General features: G+C 37.2%; 1 protein-coding gene across 3 annotated transcripts in view; it reads right to left on the bottom strand.

Annotated features, from left to right (window-relative positions):
• ADGRB3 (adhesion G protein-coupled receptor B3) overlaps positions 1 to 18,844 on the bottom strand; it is an 801,091-nt gene that overhangs the window by 240,495 nt on the left and 541,752 nt on the right. The window lies entirely within an intron of this gene.

The raw sequence follows: 18,844 nt of genomic DNA, 5'->3' as shown, positions 1-18,844 counted from the left end.
GAATTAGCTGTTTGTGATGAGGGGTAAGTCACTAACTGCACCTGTAATTAATCACCTGCTCACCTAATTACAGAATCACAGACTAGGTATTCTGGAAAGCGATTCACTTTCCACACTTCAGATTAAAGATACAGATTTACATAATAGGAGAACATTTATCCCACTGATGGTTTATAAATTCACACTCAATTTGCATTCAGGAGAGTCACAATTGGGACCTGAATTTAAACACTGTCTTTCCAAGGTTTCTCTCTGGTGGTAGCTGTGGAAGCTACAAGAAGCAATGCCTCCACCAGATAAATCCATTTTGGAGTATCAAGTGTGGAATAATGCATGTCTTTTTGACAAATAAGAATAAGATGAGCTTGAAAAGAAATACAATTACTCTTTCCTCACTCCCAAAGACCAGCTTTAAAAAACAAAAATAAAATGTGTTTGCTTTGGTTGGGCCCTTTCAAATATGAAATATAACCAACTAGCCAAACCACTTAAGGTAACAGAAATATATGGACAAGTGCCCCTAGACAGGATTGTTACCAAGACATTAGCTTCATTCATTCATTCAACAAACATTTAATGACTACTTGCTCTATGCCAGGCATTGGATTAGATGTAGCAGTAAATGAAACAGACACAAATCCCTCCCCAACAGAGCTTGCATGGGGGGCAGGAACATGTAATAATCATGATAGTTAGGAAAAAGAATACAGTGTTTGGGCAGTAAATGTTAAGGAGAATAAAGAAAGTGGGAGAAGGGAGATGGGGGGTCAGTGTGGGGGAAAGGATTAATATTTCCTCCAAAGGGTGGCAGAGAATGCCCCCCGAGAAGGTGATGAAGGAGAAACTTCTAACAGAAATGAGAGGGCAAGTCCCACAGGCATCTAGAGGGAGAGCATTCCAATCAGTGCGAAGGCGGTTCTGGAGGGTGCCTGGTATGCAGGAGGGAAAGCAAGGAGGCCATAGAGATGCAGAGAACAAGGAGGAGAGAAGTAGGAAACCAAGACAGAGAGGTAATCAGGGAGCGGATAGTTCATGCAGAGCCTTGAAGGTTGTAGTACAGACACAGGTATATTCTTTGGGTGAATAGTCTGGGAGGAGCTTTGTCTACTGATAACACAGTAAAGGAAAACGTAGGTTGTAAAGTTTGAGACATTGAGAAATTGGGGTATCTGAGTTATGAGCAAGCCTGAGTCTTCCATTTTAAGCTGATGAAATCAAAGCACAAAGCAGTTGGGATTTGCCTACATGTAGCTAGTCAAAGGCTGAATTCTAACTCAATCACATATGCTGTCTCAAAGTCTCACAGACAGGTTCAGGAAGGAATGTGTCTTAGCTTCAAGGAGGCTGGAGACTCGGAGATTAGTATCGACGAGTTTAGAATCAGTGACCCTAAGCTGAACAATCACATTAACAAAATATTGGTGGGAAAAGGAATTCTCTAACATTATGCTTTGATCTTTCTTTTGGCAAGTATTTCATTTATTGAATGTTTTTAATCTGATCATGTTCCATGAAGAAGATTTGGTTGGATTGATCTGTCCCTACATCTTCTCTTCAGGCGTTAACTCGGAGTGGTCTCAAAAACTCTTTATAGGACATATAACGGTGGTTTGCTTATGCAAAGGGCATCTGTCTTGTCTATAGTTGAGTATGAGTGACGTGCATAGATGCGCAGGGCTTCCTGGGAGTGCTCTATGTCCATTTGGCTTCGTGTGTGAGGCTTGAAGCTAATTAAGTTGAGAGCATGAGGTCTTCCCCATGTGGGCATGTACCTTGGCCCTGTCACAGCTGCAGAATGCATCCCAAACCCTGGCCAGCTGCCTTCAAAATGCATGCCCTTGGTCAGAAGGACAGAACCACACAAGTCAATCACTGTGGATGAAAAAAAAAGTGCTCAGAGCACGTGCCATGCTAATGGTAGCATGCAGCAACCTCTTAAAGCCCACGGTGATCACTCTTCAGTTGGAATAAGGTGGTTAGTTCCCCAGCTCATGACAACAAAGACTAGATGAGCAGCAATGCTGTTTCTCAGTGTGGATGTCTCTTCTCGAGTGCAGGGGCCTCTGTTGAGAGTGTCTTTCTCAGTGGGTCTCTCTGTGTGGGGGTATGAACATGCTCTAATCTGGGATGTGATCAAGGAAGAGTGCATATTTGTTTGTTTTTCCTCTTGTTTTTCCTCTATGCTGTTCTTGAAAGTCTGAGTTTGGTTACTATTTTCATGAATTGTCTTATTTAACCTTATTTATGAGGCTCTTGCATTCAGAGCGTAAACTTAATGATATAATATTACCAATTAGTATGTTGCTATTAAGCTTAGAGTCTTTCCACTAAGATGCTGAAAGGACCAGGTTTGAAAGAGTTCAGTGAGTCATCAAGGCTACATGTCATAGTGGCAAGAATATTCACTCTAGTTCTTGTCTGTGTTGTGCTGCTAACCAATTAACTTACCCTGAAATAGGGACATTTCATTTCTCTGGGTCTCCATAAAATAACTGCTTTAGATAAAGGGATCTCTAAATTTCCTTCAAAATATAAAATGTTTCTAGTTTGCTCACTTCATATTGAGAGTCAACGTGAAAATATGTATTTGAAGTCAAGATAGACTAGTTGAAAATGACACAAAAAGACAACCTACTGACTGAGAGAAAATATTTGCAAATTATGAGACCAACAAGGGCTTACTTTCCAAAATATAGAAACAGCTCATACAACTCAATAACAAACAAACAACCCAATCAAAAAATGGGCAAAGACCTAAAGAGACATTTCTCCAAAGAAGACATACAGGTGGTTGAGAGGCACATGAAAATATGCTCAACTTCACTAATTATTAGAGAAATGCAAATCAAAACTACAAGGAGGTACCACCTCACACAAGTCAGAATAGCCAACATTAAAAAGTCTACAAACAAACGCTGGAGAGGGTGTGGAGAAAAGGGAACCCTCTTGCACTGCTGGTGGGACTGTAAATTGGTGCAGCCACTATGGAGAACAGTACAGAGGATCCTTAGAAAACTAAAAATAGAACTACCATATGACCCAGCAATCCCACTCCTGGGCATGTATCTGGAGAAAACTCTAATTCAAAAAGATACATGTACCCCAGTGTTCATTGCGGCACTATTTACAATAGCCAAGACACGGAAGCAACCTAAATGTCCATCAACAGATGAATGGATAAAGAAGATGTGGTACATATATACAATGGAATATTACTCAGCCATAAAAAAGAATGAAATAATGTCATTTGCAGCAACGTGGATGGACCTAGAGATTATCAAACTAAGTAAGTCAGACAGAGAAAGGCAAGTATCAAATGACATCGCTTATATGTGGAATCTAAAATACTACATAAATGAACATATCTACAAAACAAAAACAGACTCACAGACTAGAGAACAGACTGTGGTTGCCAAGGGGGAGGTGGAAGGGGAGGGAAGGGTTGAAAGTTTGGGATTCGCAGATGCAGACTAGTATATATAGAATGGATAAACAACAAGGTCCTATTGTATAGCACAGGGAACTATTTTCAATACCCTGTGATAAACCATAATGGAAGAGAATATGAAAAGGGAAATATATATATATATATATATATATATATATACATATATACATATATATATGAATCACTTTGCTGTACAGCAGAAATTAAAACATTATAAATCAAATGTACTTCAATAAAATAAAAAAGATAGACTAGTTGTTATTAACACAATGGGCGTTGGCCCTGGACAGACCTGTGATCTAAGCTTGTCTACTACTTAGGAGTTACCGGGTGAGCTTGTGCAACTTGCACAAATTTGAAAAATTATCTTCTCATTTGTAAAACAAGTATAAAAATCCAGAAATCATTTTTGGGAGGATTAACTTAGGTAACATACTTCAATAATTGAATGGCACGTAAAAGTAAACAATGGTAGCTATTAACTCTTTTTCCCACACATTTCTACATACAGTTCACAGATATAAGTCATTTCATTATATTAGTAATGTACAAATCAACACAATTCTTCACATAAAGGCAACCTTATCCAACAGATATATGTCATAATCAAGGGACAGGGAAGATACACCCACAATAAAATCTCGCACTGAAAGCAGAATGCTGGAAATTCCTGTGTCAGCAGTTACTTTTCACACTAACAGGGCACAGAAGAAGCAGTCCTAATATCAGTAGATCACTCTGCCATTTTTGGCATTTGACTGCCTGCAGGAACAAGTCATTGTGGCACTGCTACCAGGCAGAGAAGTGGTGACAGCAGGGGGCGCACTGCTACCAGGCAGAGAAGTAGTGACAGCAGGAGGTGCGTGGGTGAGTAGAGGGGGCTGGTAAAACACTCCCTTGAGGAAGCCCGGCTGCCCCGTGAAACCAGGTATCTGGTGTTGGGACAGGCTGAGGTGAAGAAACATGAAAATAGGTTGAAAAGCTCCAAAAATAGGAGGGTCACCATGTTCTGAGAGGCAGAACTTGGTAAGGCACCTGCTTTCATAACCACACATAGACACGAGTGGCAGTCATCTCATGTCGAGCCAATTTTTCAGTACTGATCAGTTTTCAAATAGAAACTCTTGGGCTTAGAGTAAACTCACAAATCAAGATCTGCTTGTTATGAATAGAGCCATGAGCTAATTTCAAAGTAAAATAATATTTTCCTCTAGAGTCTTCTGATGGGCATAAAGCAAGTTTTCTCCCATGAACATTTTTCCTCTTATAACCTCTGCTTTCCTTAGTCACTTGAATTATGACATGCATTTCATCATAGAGTTCTCCCTTTCAGTCTTAATGGCAGCTTTACAATGGAATATTCTTATTCCTCATTATAATTCATTAACTTAGCATTTTATAAACTTAATGTTATAAATCTCATTAATTTGGAGTTCAAGGAAGAAAAAAAATAGCAACTCCCAGTAAATAAAGAATTCATCATATCTGATAATTCACTTTAACCACCAAAGAGCCTGACACTGGGCCAGCCTCCTTTCTCCAAGAAAAGAACTTATGGAAAACTCAAGTAAGTTGTTGATGGGAACGTGGAGGTCGGGGGTCATTAAGGATAGTGTTAACTCTCACTCTCACTTTGGCACATTTATGCTGTGAACACTTGACTACCATCGAATAAGTTTATCAGCAGACTGTGAGGACACCATGATGACACCAGGTCAGGACCATTTCACAGCTATGCCTGAGCCCCAAACAGCTCTGGAAGTTAGCAGCTGAATATATTCAGGCACATGGAGGACCCTGAAATAGTTACCCATAAACTGCCTGTAGCTAGTGTCTTCCAACTACAGCTTTCCTGATGCTGGGACAATGTTGCTGAGTAAAACAGATGGTACAGAGACAGCCAGCTATTCTACAAAAAGCTTTTTTTTTTTTCACCTTCCTGGGAATGTAACTGAGCTGGACCCTATGGGGCCACCCCAGGACAGACCCACTGCCCCCCACCATGTCCTCTGCCAGCCTTCAGTGTATAGAAAAACTTTAGTCAAAGAATAAGTTTAACCAGAGAAGTGAGAAGATTAAGAAAGGAAAACAGTCAAGCAAGACAAAATAATAATTGTTTAGCCATTAAACAATGTCAAGGACCTTTAGTTTCTACTCAAGGGCTATAGATAATATTCTGAGCCATGTCCTTGAGCTGTTTTGCGGATGCTGAAACCCCACCAGGTGGGAGAAGTTAACTGCATGCTGCCCACAAACACGTAGACCCCAGACAGGTTGGAACCAGAAGGTTGATGATGTTGACTCCCAATTACCTCCCCACCAGCCAATCAGAAGAATGTCCACGAGCTGATCACACGTCCCACAACCCCACTTCCTGAAAGCCACTGGGAGCTTTCAAACCCCTTCCTGAAAGCCATCAGGGAGTTCAGGCCTTTTTGAGCACTAGATGCCTAGACTCCTTGCATGGCACCTGTAATAAACACTGCACTTTCCTTCACCACGACCCAGTGTCAGCAGATTGGCTTTAATGCACTCGGACAAGTGGACCTGAGTTTGGTTCAGTAACAGAAACACATTACACCATACATTCCTGGCTTCTTCCCTGTCATTAGGTATGGTCATTTTGTTGTTATTATATATTACATTGTATTATATTGTACTGTATTGTATTATATTACATTATATTTTATGTTATGTTGTTATATTTATGATTGTATCTGTGTGTTTGTTTTTATTTAGGTATGATACAGTTTTCACCAATAAAATGTACCTAGAAGTGGTAGGCACCATTTCTAGGACTGGATCATTAAAACCTCCCATCCTTGTTCTTCCCTGTTATTTTCTACTTTCTCTTGTATGGAGTGGACCTGATCCCAAAGCGGCCTCTGCAGATATGTTGCCAATGGAAACATATCCTCCCACTGGGTTCCTGCATGACAGGTTGGAAGAAGGTCACCCTGCCAACCTCTTTATCTCCCTCACCTCATGACCTCTCAACAGGAAGAGGAAGGTATCTATTGTGTTTGAGCCACAGTAAATTAAGGAGCCCTTTCCTACAGCAGCTAGCATACTGTACCTAATATGGAGAATACTACAATTTGAGAAGCTGATGTTTCAAGCCACTGATATTTATTTATTTGCTTGTTTGTTTTAATTTACCATAGTATAAACTATTTCATCTAAACTAGCCAAGTAAGCACAGGAAATATAGGTTCACTTTATCATTTTACGAATTGGCAAGGTCTGTAGCAAAGGATAAAACTACTGAATATAACCTATTGGGCAAAGAGTAACATAGTTGACCGAAAAACAAGTCTGTATAGAGACAAGGTGAAAGGACTTTAGACGTTTATGAACTTTTACATGAGTCCACACATGACACATACAGAATGCAGGAGTTATGAGGGACAACATTGGTCATCTATTTTAAGTTCACATTTCAGGCCCCAAAAAGACCTTACAAAAAAGAAACACTACTGCATTTGTGGGGTAAAGAGAAAAAAAATAGTTTTTACTAGAAAAAATATTTTTTTTAAAGAAGGAAATTAACAGTGAGGAATTGAAATCTGTTCTTTACTCAATAAAATCACTGGCCCTATAGAAGATATTATCTATTCATAGTAGGTAATATGTTTAATATACAACCATAAAATGCCACAAAGAGCTGGGCATTATTCAAAGTAGAAAGATAAATATTCTCCTTTAGGTGTACATATAAATAAAATAGGCTGTTACCTGAAGTTCTGGGTTCTAAATATAGTCTGGCTATTAAAGGAAGTAAAGACACTTCAAAGAGGAACCAAGTAATCAAAAATAATCAAAGACTGAAGAATTCTTCATTTTTAAGATGGAAAAGGGTAGTAGGTAGAGAATAACCAAAAGGAATACAATCATGAAGGGAATTTTTGAAAGAAAATAGATTTGTTTGTGGAATTCTAAATTTATTGACCTAGAGAAGTAGACAGAAAATTTAATATTAAATAAAATAGGCAATTACTTTTCAATATAGTAGGATGTACATTCTGTAGCAAAAAGCATTGGTAATATTTTGTGTGGGCAGGCCACTACATATTCACATTTGTAATTGATACATTCATAGAGAAAAATAGATGTCAGATATATATTCCTAATTGGGGGGTGGGATTTTAGGTATATAAACCTAATCATGAATTATAATTGTTTTTCCCCAGAAATTATTTTATGATACTAGTGGTACTTATAGAATATGGGAAGGGGAAAAATACAATTTTTTACTCATGATGACATTTCTTATGTTTAATTTTTTTATAGCCACAGTAGTTTGCATCTTATTTACAACTATATTCATATATTTGTATATGCACACATACACACTTGTACACAGACACACACGCACACACACGGATACATACATAAACATTTAAATCTGTATATATACACACATATGTATAGTCATGCTAACTAAGGGCATATTTCTGAAATTATTTCTTTTCATTAGAGAATATGCTAGGAAAGAGATATCACAGTTATTATTTAATTTTGGTCCCTGCAATTTTCTTCCTTCTTCAGTGAAGACTAAATCAAAGTTATGCTTGGTACATTTCCTTGTATTTCATTTCAATTACACAGGGAATCTCTTGGAGAGGGAACAATTTCTGTTTTACATTGTTTATTGCCACAGACTAACCTGTTATGACTTTACAAAATTCAACACTTGGCACTTTTTCTTCTTCTCTTAATTGTCCCTGTAGTCTCTTTTCCTGGTTATTATGGACCTTTTTTATCCCCAGGCAGATTTTTGAAAATCTTAAGTCAAAAATCAGGAGTTGCTGAATTTTCCAAGTCAGATTTGAAATGGGTCCTTTGGTATTGTTTAGACACAAGACATTGCAAATTCCTAGTAATAAACATGCTTTAATTTCCTGGAATTTTTTGTGCCAGGACAAGAATTTTTTTAAATAATGACATAGAAAGTGTAAATGCTATGTTATCTGTACTTACAAAATTTATATGTAGAAACTAACTCATGTATAGCCTTTCTCCTTGCTATGACAGAACATTTATTCTGTTGAGTGAAGAGAACATTTTTTTAAAAAGATAAATACACTTTTGTTGGCATTAAACTAGCCTATAGAGGACTTTTTTATGGACCTTATTGAAATCAATGGCACCAGGTAAAAATCTGAAAATACTTTACTTAAAGAGGCCTGATGTAATGCATCAAATCCTTTCCACATAAAATGTAGTTGTTATTTTTGCTGAATAGTACTTATATCTGTTAGGCTACTTCTGGAAGAAACCAGAAGATAAGTCTATAATGGACAAAAAAGGTCACTTACTTAGCATAAACAGTTCTGCTACTTATTTGGAATTTACAAAGCTCCTTCCTATTTTAACATTTGTTTGATGGTCCTTCCTTTCTCAAGGGAGTACATTGAGGCTCATTTTAAATAAAATTCTCAATGTATTTAAATTTATACCCCTCAGAATACACTGTGGAAAAAGATGATCTTTCCAGAAAACCAAAAATAACACTATCAACAGGGATTGCTTGTATGCGAAAGGTCCAGTTTACCTTTAGAAAACATACATGTTAAAACCTATGTAATCGAGCTTCCCTGGTGGTGCAGTGGCTAAGAATCTGCCTGCCAATGCAGGGGTCATGGGTTCAAGGCCTGGTCCTGGAAGGTCCCACATACCACAGAGCAACTAAGGCTGTGTGCCACAACTACTGAGCCTGCATGCTGCAACTACTGAAGCCCGCACGCTTAGAGCCCATATTCTGCAATGAGAGAAGCCACCACAATAAGAAGCTTGTGCATCTCAACAAAGAGTAGCCCCTGCTCGCCACAACTAGAGAAAGCCCGCATGCAACAATGAAGACCCAACACAGCCAAAAATAAATAAATAAAATAAATTAATTTTAAAAAATCTTTAAAAAAAAACAACCTATGTGATCAACCTCTGACTGAACGTATTCTATGGGAATGTTACTCTTCAAATTCTTCTTATAAGTAGCTTGTATTTCCTTACTGTCCAATTGCTCATGTATGGTCTTAAAATTAATTATTCTCCACTTATATTAGGTATGTATGTATATATGCCCCCTCAAGTGGAGAACCCACTTTGCTAGGTTCATGAGGGCAGAAAATGTCCTTCTGATCAACTTGTATCCTTCTGTCCTTTTTCCAAAGTGGCTAGTGTTTACTACTGTACTTTAAAAAATGCAATAAGAATCACACGTGTGACGTGACACAGGAAGACCCATAATAGTTACAGAGAAGCAAAGGGCATGGCCTCTAATCTCAAGTGTGTTCTCAAAATTCAATTGGCAAAGTAAGACTCAGAAAGCTATCTGTCAACAATGTAGTGTTTGGTGACCAGAATAAATAATCAGTGCTCTAAAAGATACAGAACTTTATGTTGATGAGGAAAAGCTTTCAAGAGAAAGTAGGACTTGAACCCTCAATGGAAAGTAGGAGTTGAATATGTAGAAAAGAGTAAAGAACATAAATGGTGACAACAAAGGGAGAAGGGAGTGAATGTTCTGTAGGTTGAATGTTTATTTAAAGCAGATGTGTGGGTTGAAGACAAGATTACAGAGTAGAAGGACTTGAGCTCACCTCCTCTCATGAAAACACAAAAATCATAACTAACTGCTGAAGAACTATTGACAAAAAAGACTGGAACCTACCATAAAAAGATACCCTACAACCAAAGACAAAGAAGAAGCCATACGAGATGGTAGGAGGAGTGCATATGTGATATAATCAAATCCCATACCCACTAGGTGGGCGACCCACAAACTGGAAAATAATTATGAGGATCTCCAACAGGAGTGAGAGTTCTAAGTCCCACATCAGGCATCCCAGCCTTGGGGGCTGGCATCAGAAGGAGCCCCAGAGCATTTGGCTTAGAAGGCCAGCAGGACTTGATTATAGGAATTCCACAGGACTGGGGGAAACAGAAACTCCACTCTTGGAGGGACGACAAAACGTCTTGTGAACATCAAGACCCAGGGAAAAAGCAGTGACTTCATAGGAACCTGGGCCAGACCTACCTGCTGGTCTTGGAGGGTCTCCTGGGGAGGTGCAGTGGGGCGGCTGTGGCTCACTGTGGGGACAAGGACACTGGTGGTGGATGTACTGGGGAGCACTCGTTGGTATGAGCCCTCCTGGAGGCTGCCATTTTGACCCCAAGACCTGGCCCCACCCAACAGCTTATAAGCTACAGTGCTGGGATGCCTCAGGCCAAATAACCAACAGAATGGGAACATCCCCTCCTATCAGTGGACAGACTGCCTAAAGTCTTCCTGAGTCCACAGCTGCCTCTAAGCATACTCCTTAACATGGCCATGCCCACCAGAAGGACAAGACCCAGCTCCACCCACAAGTGGGCAGGCACCAGTCCCTCCCACCAGGAAGCCTGCACAAGCCTCTAGATGAGCCTCACCAACCGGAGGTGGAGGGGACGTCAGACACCAGAAGCAAGAGAAACTACAATCTTGCAGCCTGCAGAACACAGACCACAAACAGAAAGTTAGACAAAATGAGATGGCAGAGGAATATGTTCCCAACAAAGGAACAAGATAAAATCCCAGAAGAACAACTAAGTGAAGTGGAGAGAGGCAATCTACTTGAAAAATAGTTCAGAGTAATGATAGTAAAGATGATCCAAGATCTCAGGAAAAGAATGGAGGCACAGACTGAGAAGATACAAAAAATGTTTAACAAACAGAAGCTGTAAAGAACAAACAGAATTGAACAATACCATAAGTGAAATGAAAAATACACTAGAAGGAATAACAGAATAAATGAGACAGAAGAAAGAAGGGTGGAAATCACTGCTGTAGAAGAGAATAAAAAAAAAGAATGAAAAGAAATGAAGACATTTTAAAAGACCTCTGAAACAACATTAAATGCACCCACAGTCACATTATAGGAGTCCCAGAAGGAGAAGAGAGAGAGAAATCTTCTGAGAAAATATTTGAAGAGATAATAGTTGAAAATTTCCCTAACATGGGAAAGGAAACAGTCACCCAAGTCCAGAAAGTGTAGAGAGTCCCAGGCAGGATAAACACAAAGAGGAACACATGGAGACACATAGTAATCAAATTGAGAAAAATTAAGGACAAAGAAAAATTATTAAAAGCAACAAAGGAAAAGCAACAAATAACATACAAGGGAATCCCCATAAGGTTATCAGCTGATTTTTCAGCAGAAACTCTGTAGGCCAGAAGGGAGTGGCACAGTATTTTTAATGTGATGAAAGGGAAATACCTACAACCAAGAATACTCTACCCAGAAAGGCTCTCATTCAGATTCGATGGAGAATATGCTAAGAGAATTCAGCACCACCAAACTAGCTTTACAACAAATGCTAAAGGAATGTCTCTAGGTGGAAAAGAAAAGCCCATGAATAGAAACAAGAAAGTTACAAATGGGAAAGCTCACCAGTAAAGGCAAACATACAGTAAAGGTAGCAAATCATCCACACACAAATATGATATCAAAACCAGAAATTGTGAGAAGAGGAGTGTACAAATGCAAGATATTGGAAAGGCACTTGAAATTAAGAGACCAGCGACTTAAAACAATCGTATATATATATATATATATATATATATATATATATATATATATATATATATATATATACTGCTATATCAAAACCTCATAGTAACAGCAAACCAAAAATCTACAATTGATACACACACACACACACACACACACACACACACACACACACAAAAGAATCCAAACACAACACTAAAGATATTCGTCAAATTGCAAGACAAAAGAACAACAAAGGAAGGGGAGAAAAAATACCTATAAACACAAATTCAAAACAATTAACAAAATGGCAATAAGAACATACATACTGATAATTACCTTAAATGTAAATGGATTAAATGCTCCATCCAAAAGACACAGACTGGCTGAATGGATACAAAAACAAGACCCATATATATGTTGTCTACAAGAGATCCACTTCATATTTAGAGACAAATACAGACTGAAAGTGAGGGGATGGAAAAAGGTATTCCATGCAAATGGAAATCAAAAGAAATCTGAAGTAGCAGTACTCATATCAGAAAAAAGAGACTCTAAAATAAAGACTGTTACAAGAGACAAAGAAGGACACGACATAATGATCAAGTGATCAGTCCAAAAAAGAAGATACAAAAATTATAAATATATATTACCCAATATAGGAGTACCTCAATATGTAAGAAAAATGCTAACAGCCATTAAAAGGAAAAACAACAGTAACACATTATAGTGGGGGACGGTAATGTCACTGTAATACCCCTGTAATCCATGGATAGGTCATCCAGACAGAAAATTAATAAGGAAACACAGGTCTTAAATGACACATGAGACCAAATAGACTTAATTGATATTTATAGAGCATTCCATCCAAAAGCAGCAGAATACACATACTTTTCAAGTGCACATGGAAAATTCTCCAGGTGGGATCACATGCTGGGACACAAAGCAAGCCTCAGAAAATTAAGAAAATTGAAATCATATCAACCATCTTTTCCGACCACAACACTATGGTATTAGAAGTCAACTACAAGAAAAAAACTGTAAAACACACAAACACGTGGAGGCTAAACAATATGCTACTAAACAACCAATGGATCACTGAAGAAATCAAAGGTGAAATAAAAAAATATCTAGAGACAAATGAAAACAAAAGCATGACAACCCAAAACTTATGGGATGCAGCAAAAGCAGTTCTAAGAGGGAAGTTTATAGCAATACTATCTTACCTCAGGAAACAAGAAAAATCTCAAATAAACAACCTAAACTTACACATAAAGCAATTAGAGAAAGAAGAACTAACAAAACACAAAGTTAGCAGAAGGAAAGAAATCATAAAGATCAGAGCAGAAATAAATGAAAGAGAAACAAACAAAGAAAACAATAGAAAAGATCAATGAAACTAAAAGCTGGTTCTTTGAGAAGATAAACAAAATTGATAAAACTTTAGCCAGACTCATCAAGAAAGAAAGGAAGTGGGCTCAAATCAATAAAATAGGAAATGAAAAAGAAGTTACAATTGACACCACAGAAATACAAAGGATCATAAGAGACTACTACAAGGAACTATATGCCAATAAGATGGACAACCTGGAAGAAGTGGACAAATTCTTAGAAAAGTACAATGTCCCAAGACTGAACCAGAAAGAAATAGAAAATATAAACAGACCAATGACAAATACTTAAATTGAAACTGTGATTTAAAACTTCCAAGAAACAAAAGGCCAGGAGCAGTTGGCTTCACAGGTGAATTCATTCAAAGATTTAGAGAAGAGTTAACATATATCCTTCTGAAGCTATTCCAGAAAACTGCAGAGGAAGGAACACTCTCATACTCATTTGATGAGGCCACCATCACCCTGATACCAAAACCACACAAAGATACCACAAAAAAAGAAAATTACAGGTCAGTATCACTGATGAACATAGACACAAAAATTCTCAACAAAATACTAGCAAACCAAATCTAACAATACATTAAAAGGATCATACACCATGATCAAGAGGGATTTATCCCATGGATGCAAGGACTTTCCAATATCTGCAAATCAATCAGTGTGATACAACACATTAACAAATTGAAGAATAAAAACTATATGATCATCTCAGTAGATGCGGAAAAATTTTTGACAAAAGTCAACACCAATTTATGATAAAAAATCTTCAGAAAGTGGGCACAGAGGGAACCTACCTCAACATAATAAAGGCCATATATGACAAACCCACACCCAACATCATACTGTACAGTGAAAAGCTGAAAGCATTTCCTCTAAGATCAGGAAAAAGTCAAGGATGTCCACTCTCACCACTTTTTTTCAACATAGTTTTGAAATTTCTAGAGATGGCAATCAGAGAAGTAAAAGAAATAAAAGGAATCCAATTGGAAAAGTACAAGTAAAATTTCACTGTTTGCAGATGACATGATACTATACATAAAATTCTAGAAAATTCTAAAGATGCTACCAGAAAACTACTATGAATGAATTGATGTTGGAACATCAATGAATTTGTAAAGTTGCAGGATACAAAATTTATACACAGTAATCTGTTGCATTTCTATACACTATCAACAAAAGATCATAAGGAGAAATTAAGGAAACAATCCCATTTACCATCGTATCAAAAAGCATTAAATACCTAGGAATAAACATACCTAAGGAAGCAAAAGACCTGTAGTCCAAAAACTGTAAGATGCTGATGAAAAAAATCAAAGATGACACAAAGAGGTGGAAAAATATACTATGTTCTTGGATTGGAAGAATCAATATTGTCAATATGACTATACTATGCGAAGCAATCTGTAGATTGCTATACTACGCGAAGCAATCTACAGATTCAATGCAAATCCTATCAAATTACCAATGGTACTTTTTGCAGAACTAGAACAAAAATCAGAATTTGTATGGAAACACAAAAGACCCCAAATAGCAAAGCAATCTGGAGAAAGCAAAACGGAGCTGGAGGAATCAAGCCCCTGACTTCAGACTACACTATAAAGCTACAGTAATCACAAGAGTATGGTACTGGTACAAAGACAGACTTATAGACCAACGGAACAGGAAACCCCAGAAATAAACCCACGCACCTATGGTCAATTCATCTATGACAAAGGGGGCAAGAATATACAATGGAGAAAAGACAGTCACTTCAAAAATGGTGCTGGGAAAACTGGACAGCTACATGTAAAAGAATGACATAGAACATTCTCTAACACCATACTCAGAAATAAACTCAAAATGGATTAAAGGCCTAAATGTTAAGACCAGATACTATAAAACTCTTAGAGGAAAACATAGGGAGAACACTGTTTGACATAAATCATAGCAACATCTTTTTGGATCCACCTCCTGGAGTAATGAAAATAAAAACAAATGAGACCTAATTAAACTTAAAAGCTTTTGCATAGCAAAGGAAACCATAAACAAAACAAAAAGACAACCTACAGGATGGGAGAAAGTATTTGCAAATGATGTGATTGACAAGGGATTAATCTCCAAAATACACAAGCAAGTCATGCAACTCAATATCACAAAAACAAACAACCCAATCAAAAATGGGCAGAAGATATAAGTAGACACTTTTCCAAAGAAGATATACAGATGGCCAAAAGGCACATAAAAATATGCTCAACATCACTAATTACTAGAAAAATGCAAATCAAAATTACAATGAAGTATCACCTCACACTTGTCAGAACGGCCATCATCAAAATGTCTACAAACAGTAAATGCTGGAGAGAGTGTGGAGAAAAGGGAACCCTCCTGCACTGTTGGTGGGAATGTAAATTGGTGCAACCACTATGGAGAACAGTATGGAAGTTGCTTAAAAAACTAATAATAGAACTACCATATGACACAGCAATCCCACTCCTAGGCACATATCCAGAGAAAACCATAATTCAAAAAGATACATGTACCCCAATGTTCATTGCAGCACTAATTACAATAGTGAAGACATTGAAACAACCTCAATGTCCATTGAGAGATGAATGCATAGAGAAGATGTGGTGTTTATATGCAATGGAATATTAACCATAAAAAATAATGAAATCATGCTATTTGCAGCAACATGGATGGACCTAGAGATTATCATACTAAGTGAAGTCAAACAGAGAAAGACAAATATTATATGATATCATTTATATGTGAAATCTTAAAAAGATACAAATGAACATATTTACAAAACAGAAACAGACTCACAGATACAGAAAACAAACTTATGGTTACCAAAGGGGAAAGGTGTGGGGAGAGGGCTAAATTAGGAATTTGGGATTAACGTCCACATGTCACTCAAAATAAAATAGGTAAACAACAAGGACGGACTGTACAGTGCAGGGAATTCTACTCAATATTCTGTAATAAGCTAGCTGGGAAAAGAATATGAAAAATAATAGATAAATGTATCTATATGTAAGAACACATATATGTATATGTAAAACTGAATCATTTTGCTGTACACCTGAAACTACCACAACATAGTAAATCAACTCTATCCCAACATAAAATAAAAATTTAAAAAGTAAAGCATATGTGTGAATGATTTTTCAAATAGTCCCATTTAAATTTGTGTGCTTCAGCTGCAAACCACCACATGGACACTGTACTTGTTGCTATTACAAACTATGGACTGTATTCAAACTTCAATCTACTTTTTTCAACACCATTTGGTACTAGACGTAATGAGAATGTTCAGTGTCATCTCTCTACTCTGCTTTAAATATAATTTTCAATATTAACTTTCAGTACTCTACTGTTTGACCTCCATGATAATGCCACGATTTCTAATTAAATGCCTTATTCTGAAAGGCTATTGAGTTAAACACTATTCTTTTTTCTAATTTTAAGATAATTTATATTAGGTTTTAACCTTGAAATAATGGCTTTCTTCCAACATTTGAAATTCAGGGCTTCTTTTCAGAATATCACTCTGTTTTAATGGTTCTTAATTCTCATCTGGAGATTTTCACAAAAAAATATAATTATAAATTGGGGGAAAACTAGCAAATAACTATGTCTTATATCATTTGGAATTAAACAAAGATTAAAAACATGTTCAGAAACAGACTGAGAGAGGTCTCTAATGGGATTTGCTTGGTGGAAGAACTACTAAAGGATGTATCTCAAGCAGATGAAAATTGATACAATAGGAAGGACTGAATTTAGAAGGAAATAATGGGAAAAGCATTTGCTAATCATATGCAGGTAAAACTTAACAGGTATGACTTTTAGAACAAAAATAACAATGCATAAATTTGGAAAGTATAAACATAAGGTGGATATCAAAGCCTGGAAAAAAATAATGAATGTCAGGAGGGCACGACAGGAGTTAAAGAGTTCCAAATCTTTGTACTGTTCTGGAAAAGGGCCGAGATACTGATCCACACTGAACTCTGTTAAATCAAGTTTATAAGTTAAAAATAATGGACAACCATTAGGTGAAATGAAACAGAATATATAACTTCTAAAACCAGAGAAGGGGAAAAAGGCATCACAAAGTCTCAAATTATCTAAAAGAAAGAAACAGAGGAGAAAAAGAAGTTGGGGGTGGGGTGGGACACTTCCAAATCTACTTTAGTCAATTTAGAATAGCACTCTCCCCTCCCTTGGAAGGGTGTTAATGTCAGTGGGTGATATGAGCATGTAAGAGGGCAAAAATGTGTTGAATGAATATGAGTTGTGAACTGGGTATGTTCAGGAAGCTAAGACAACACACAACAAGAATGATAACCAGGGCTTTCTCACCATCTGTCAGGTCAACTAATCTCTACAAAAACTGGTTAGAAATAATTAGGGTAGATTATTTACTGGGAAGGGAAAACTGGTAATGAGACAGAGTCTGGGAAAGGTATTCAAGGAGAGGATTGACAGTGTATTTCTGCACCAAAAAGGATCCTTAGCGGACATTTCCTTTTCTGATTTTGTACAATATAAAGACTCAGTGGATAGTAAAAAGCATCAACAGCTGTAGTCCAGTGAAATAATTCTCCTAGCATCTCACCTGAACACATGTCTGGTTTGATTCACATGGGACCACGATTGGGAGGCTGAGAGATTAGGGTGAATGTAACACAGGAAGAAATAATCTAACCACAAGTGCATATCTATTTAAAAATAAAGCTTTTTTATTTAAAATTTTCAATGTGTGATACTTTTCCCAGCCCACCAATAATGTTTTCACAGGCTTTTTCTGTTCAATATTCTCTTCTTCCAATATTCCTTCCCCCCTCACCTCAAGCAGCCTCTTTTAATTATTTTCTCCTATTTGCACCATGAAATCCTGCACTTGGGCTAATTTCCTTCTTCACTGTTTTTTATCCCCTATTCTTTCTTTGATGTTACTCTCCAACTTCCTTATTCTACACTTTTCTCTTTCACTTTTGTTTTCATCCCATCTGCATTATCTACATTTTTTAAAGAAATTCTGTTAGGTTCCAGAGGAGTTTATTTAATTCTACACACATGCACTGAATTCTTAACTCCACTAGTTGATACTATAAGGTAGAACTCAAGAGCTGCCTAGGTTCAGATTTTTGTTACCTTACATACTTGTTGTATGGGTTTGGCCAAATCACATTTGTATTTCAGATTAACTTCAGGTTAACTCAACTGTAAAGTAAAGATAATAGTAATACTTATTTCATTAAGTTCTGAAGATTAAATAAATTAATGCATGTAAAGAGTGTAAATGAGTGCCTGACATACAGTCAGCATTTTATAAATGCTATCATTATGCTTTATGCACTGTGTTAGTCTCTAGGCAGATGGACGGTTCATAGATCCGAGTTCATAAGGAATTTATGGTCTAGTGGTGTTCCAGCAAGTTAAATTATCTACCCTAGGAGGAGGCTGGCGGAAACAAGCTCTACATG

This window comes from Globicephala melas, chromosome 14, assembly GCF_963455315.2.
Source record: "Globicephala melas chromosome 14, mGloMel1.2, whole genome shotgun sequence".
Lineage (NCBI taxonomy): Eukaryota > Metazoa > Chordata > Mammalia > Artiodactyla > Delphinidae > Globicephala > Globicephala melas.
Note: the sequence above shows the minus strand (reverse complement) of the source record. Positions and strands in the feature narration are given on the sequence as shown.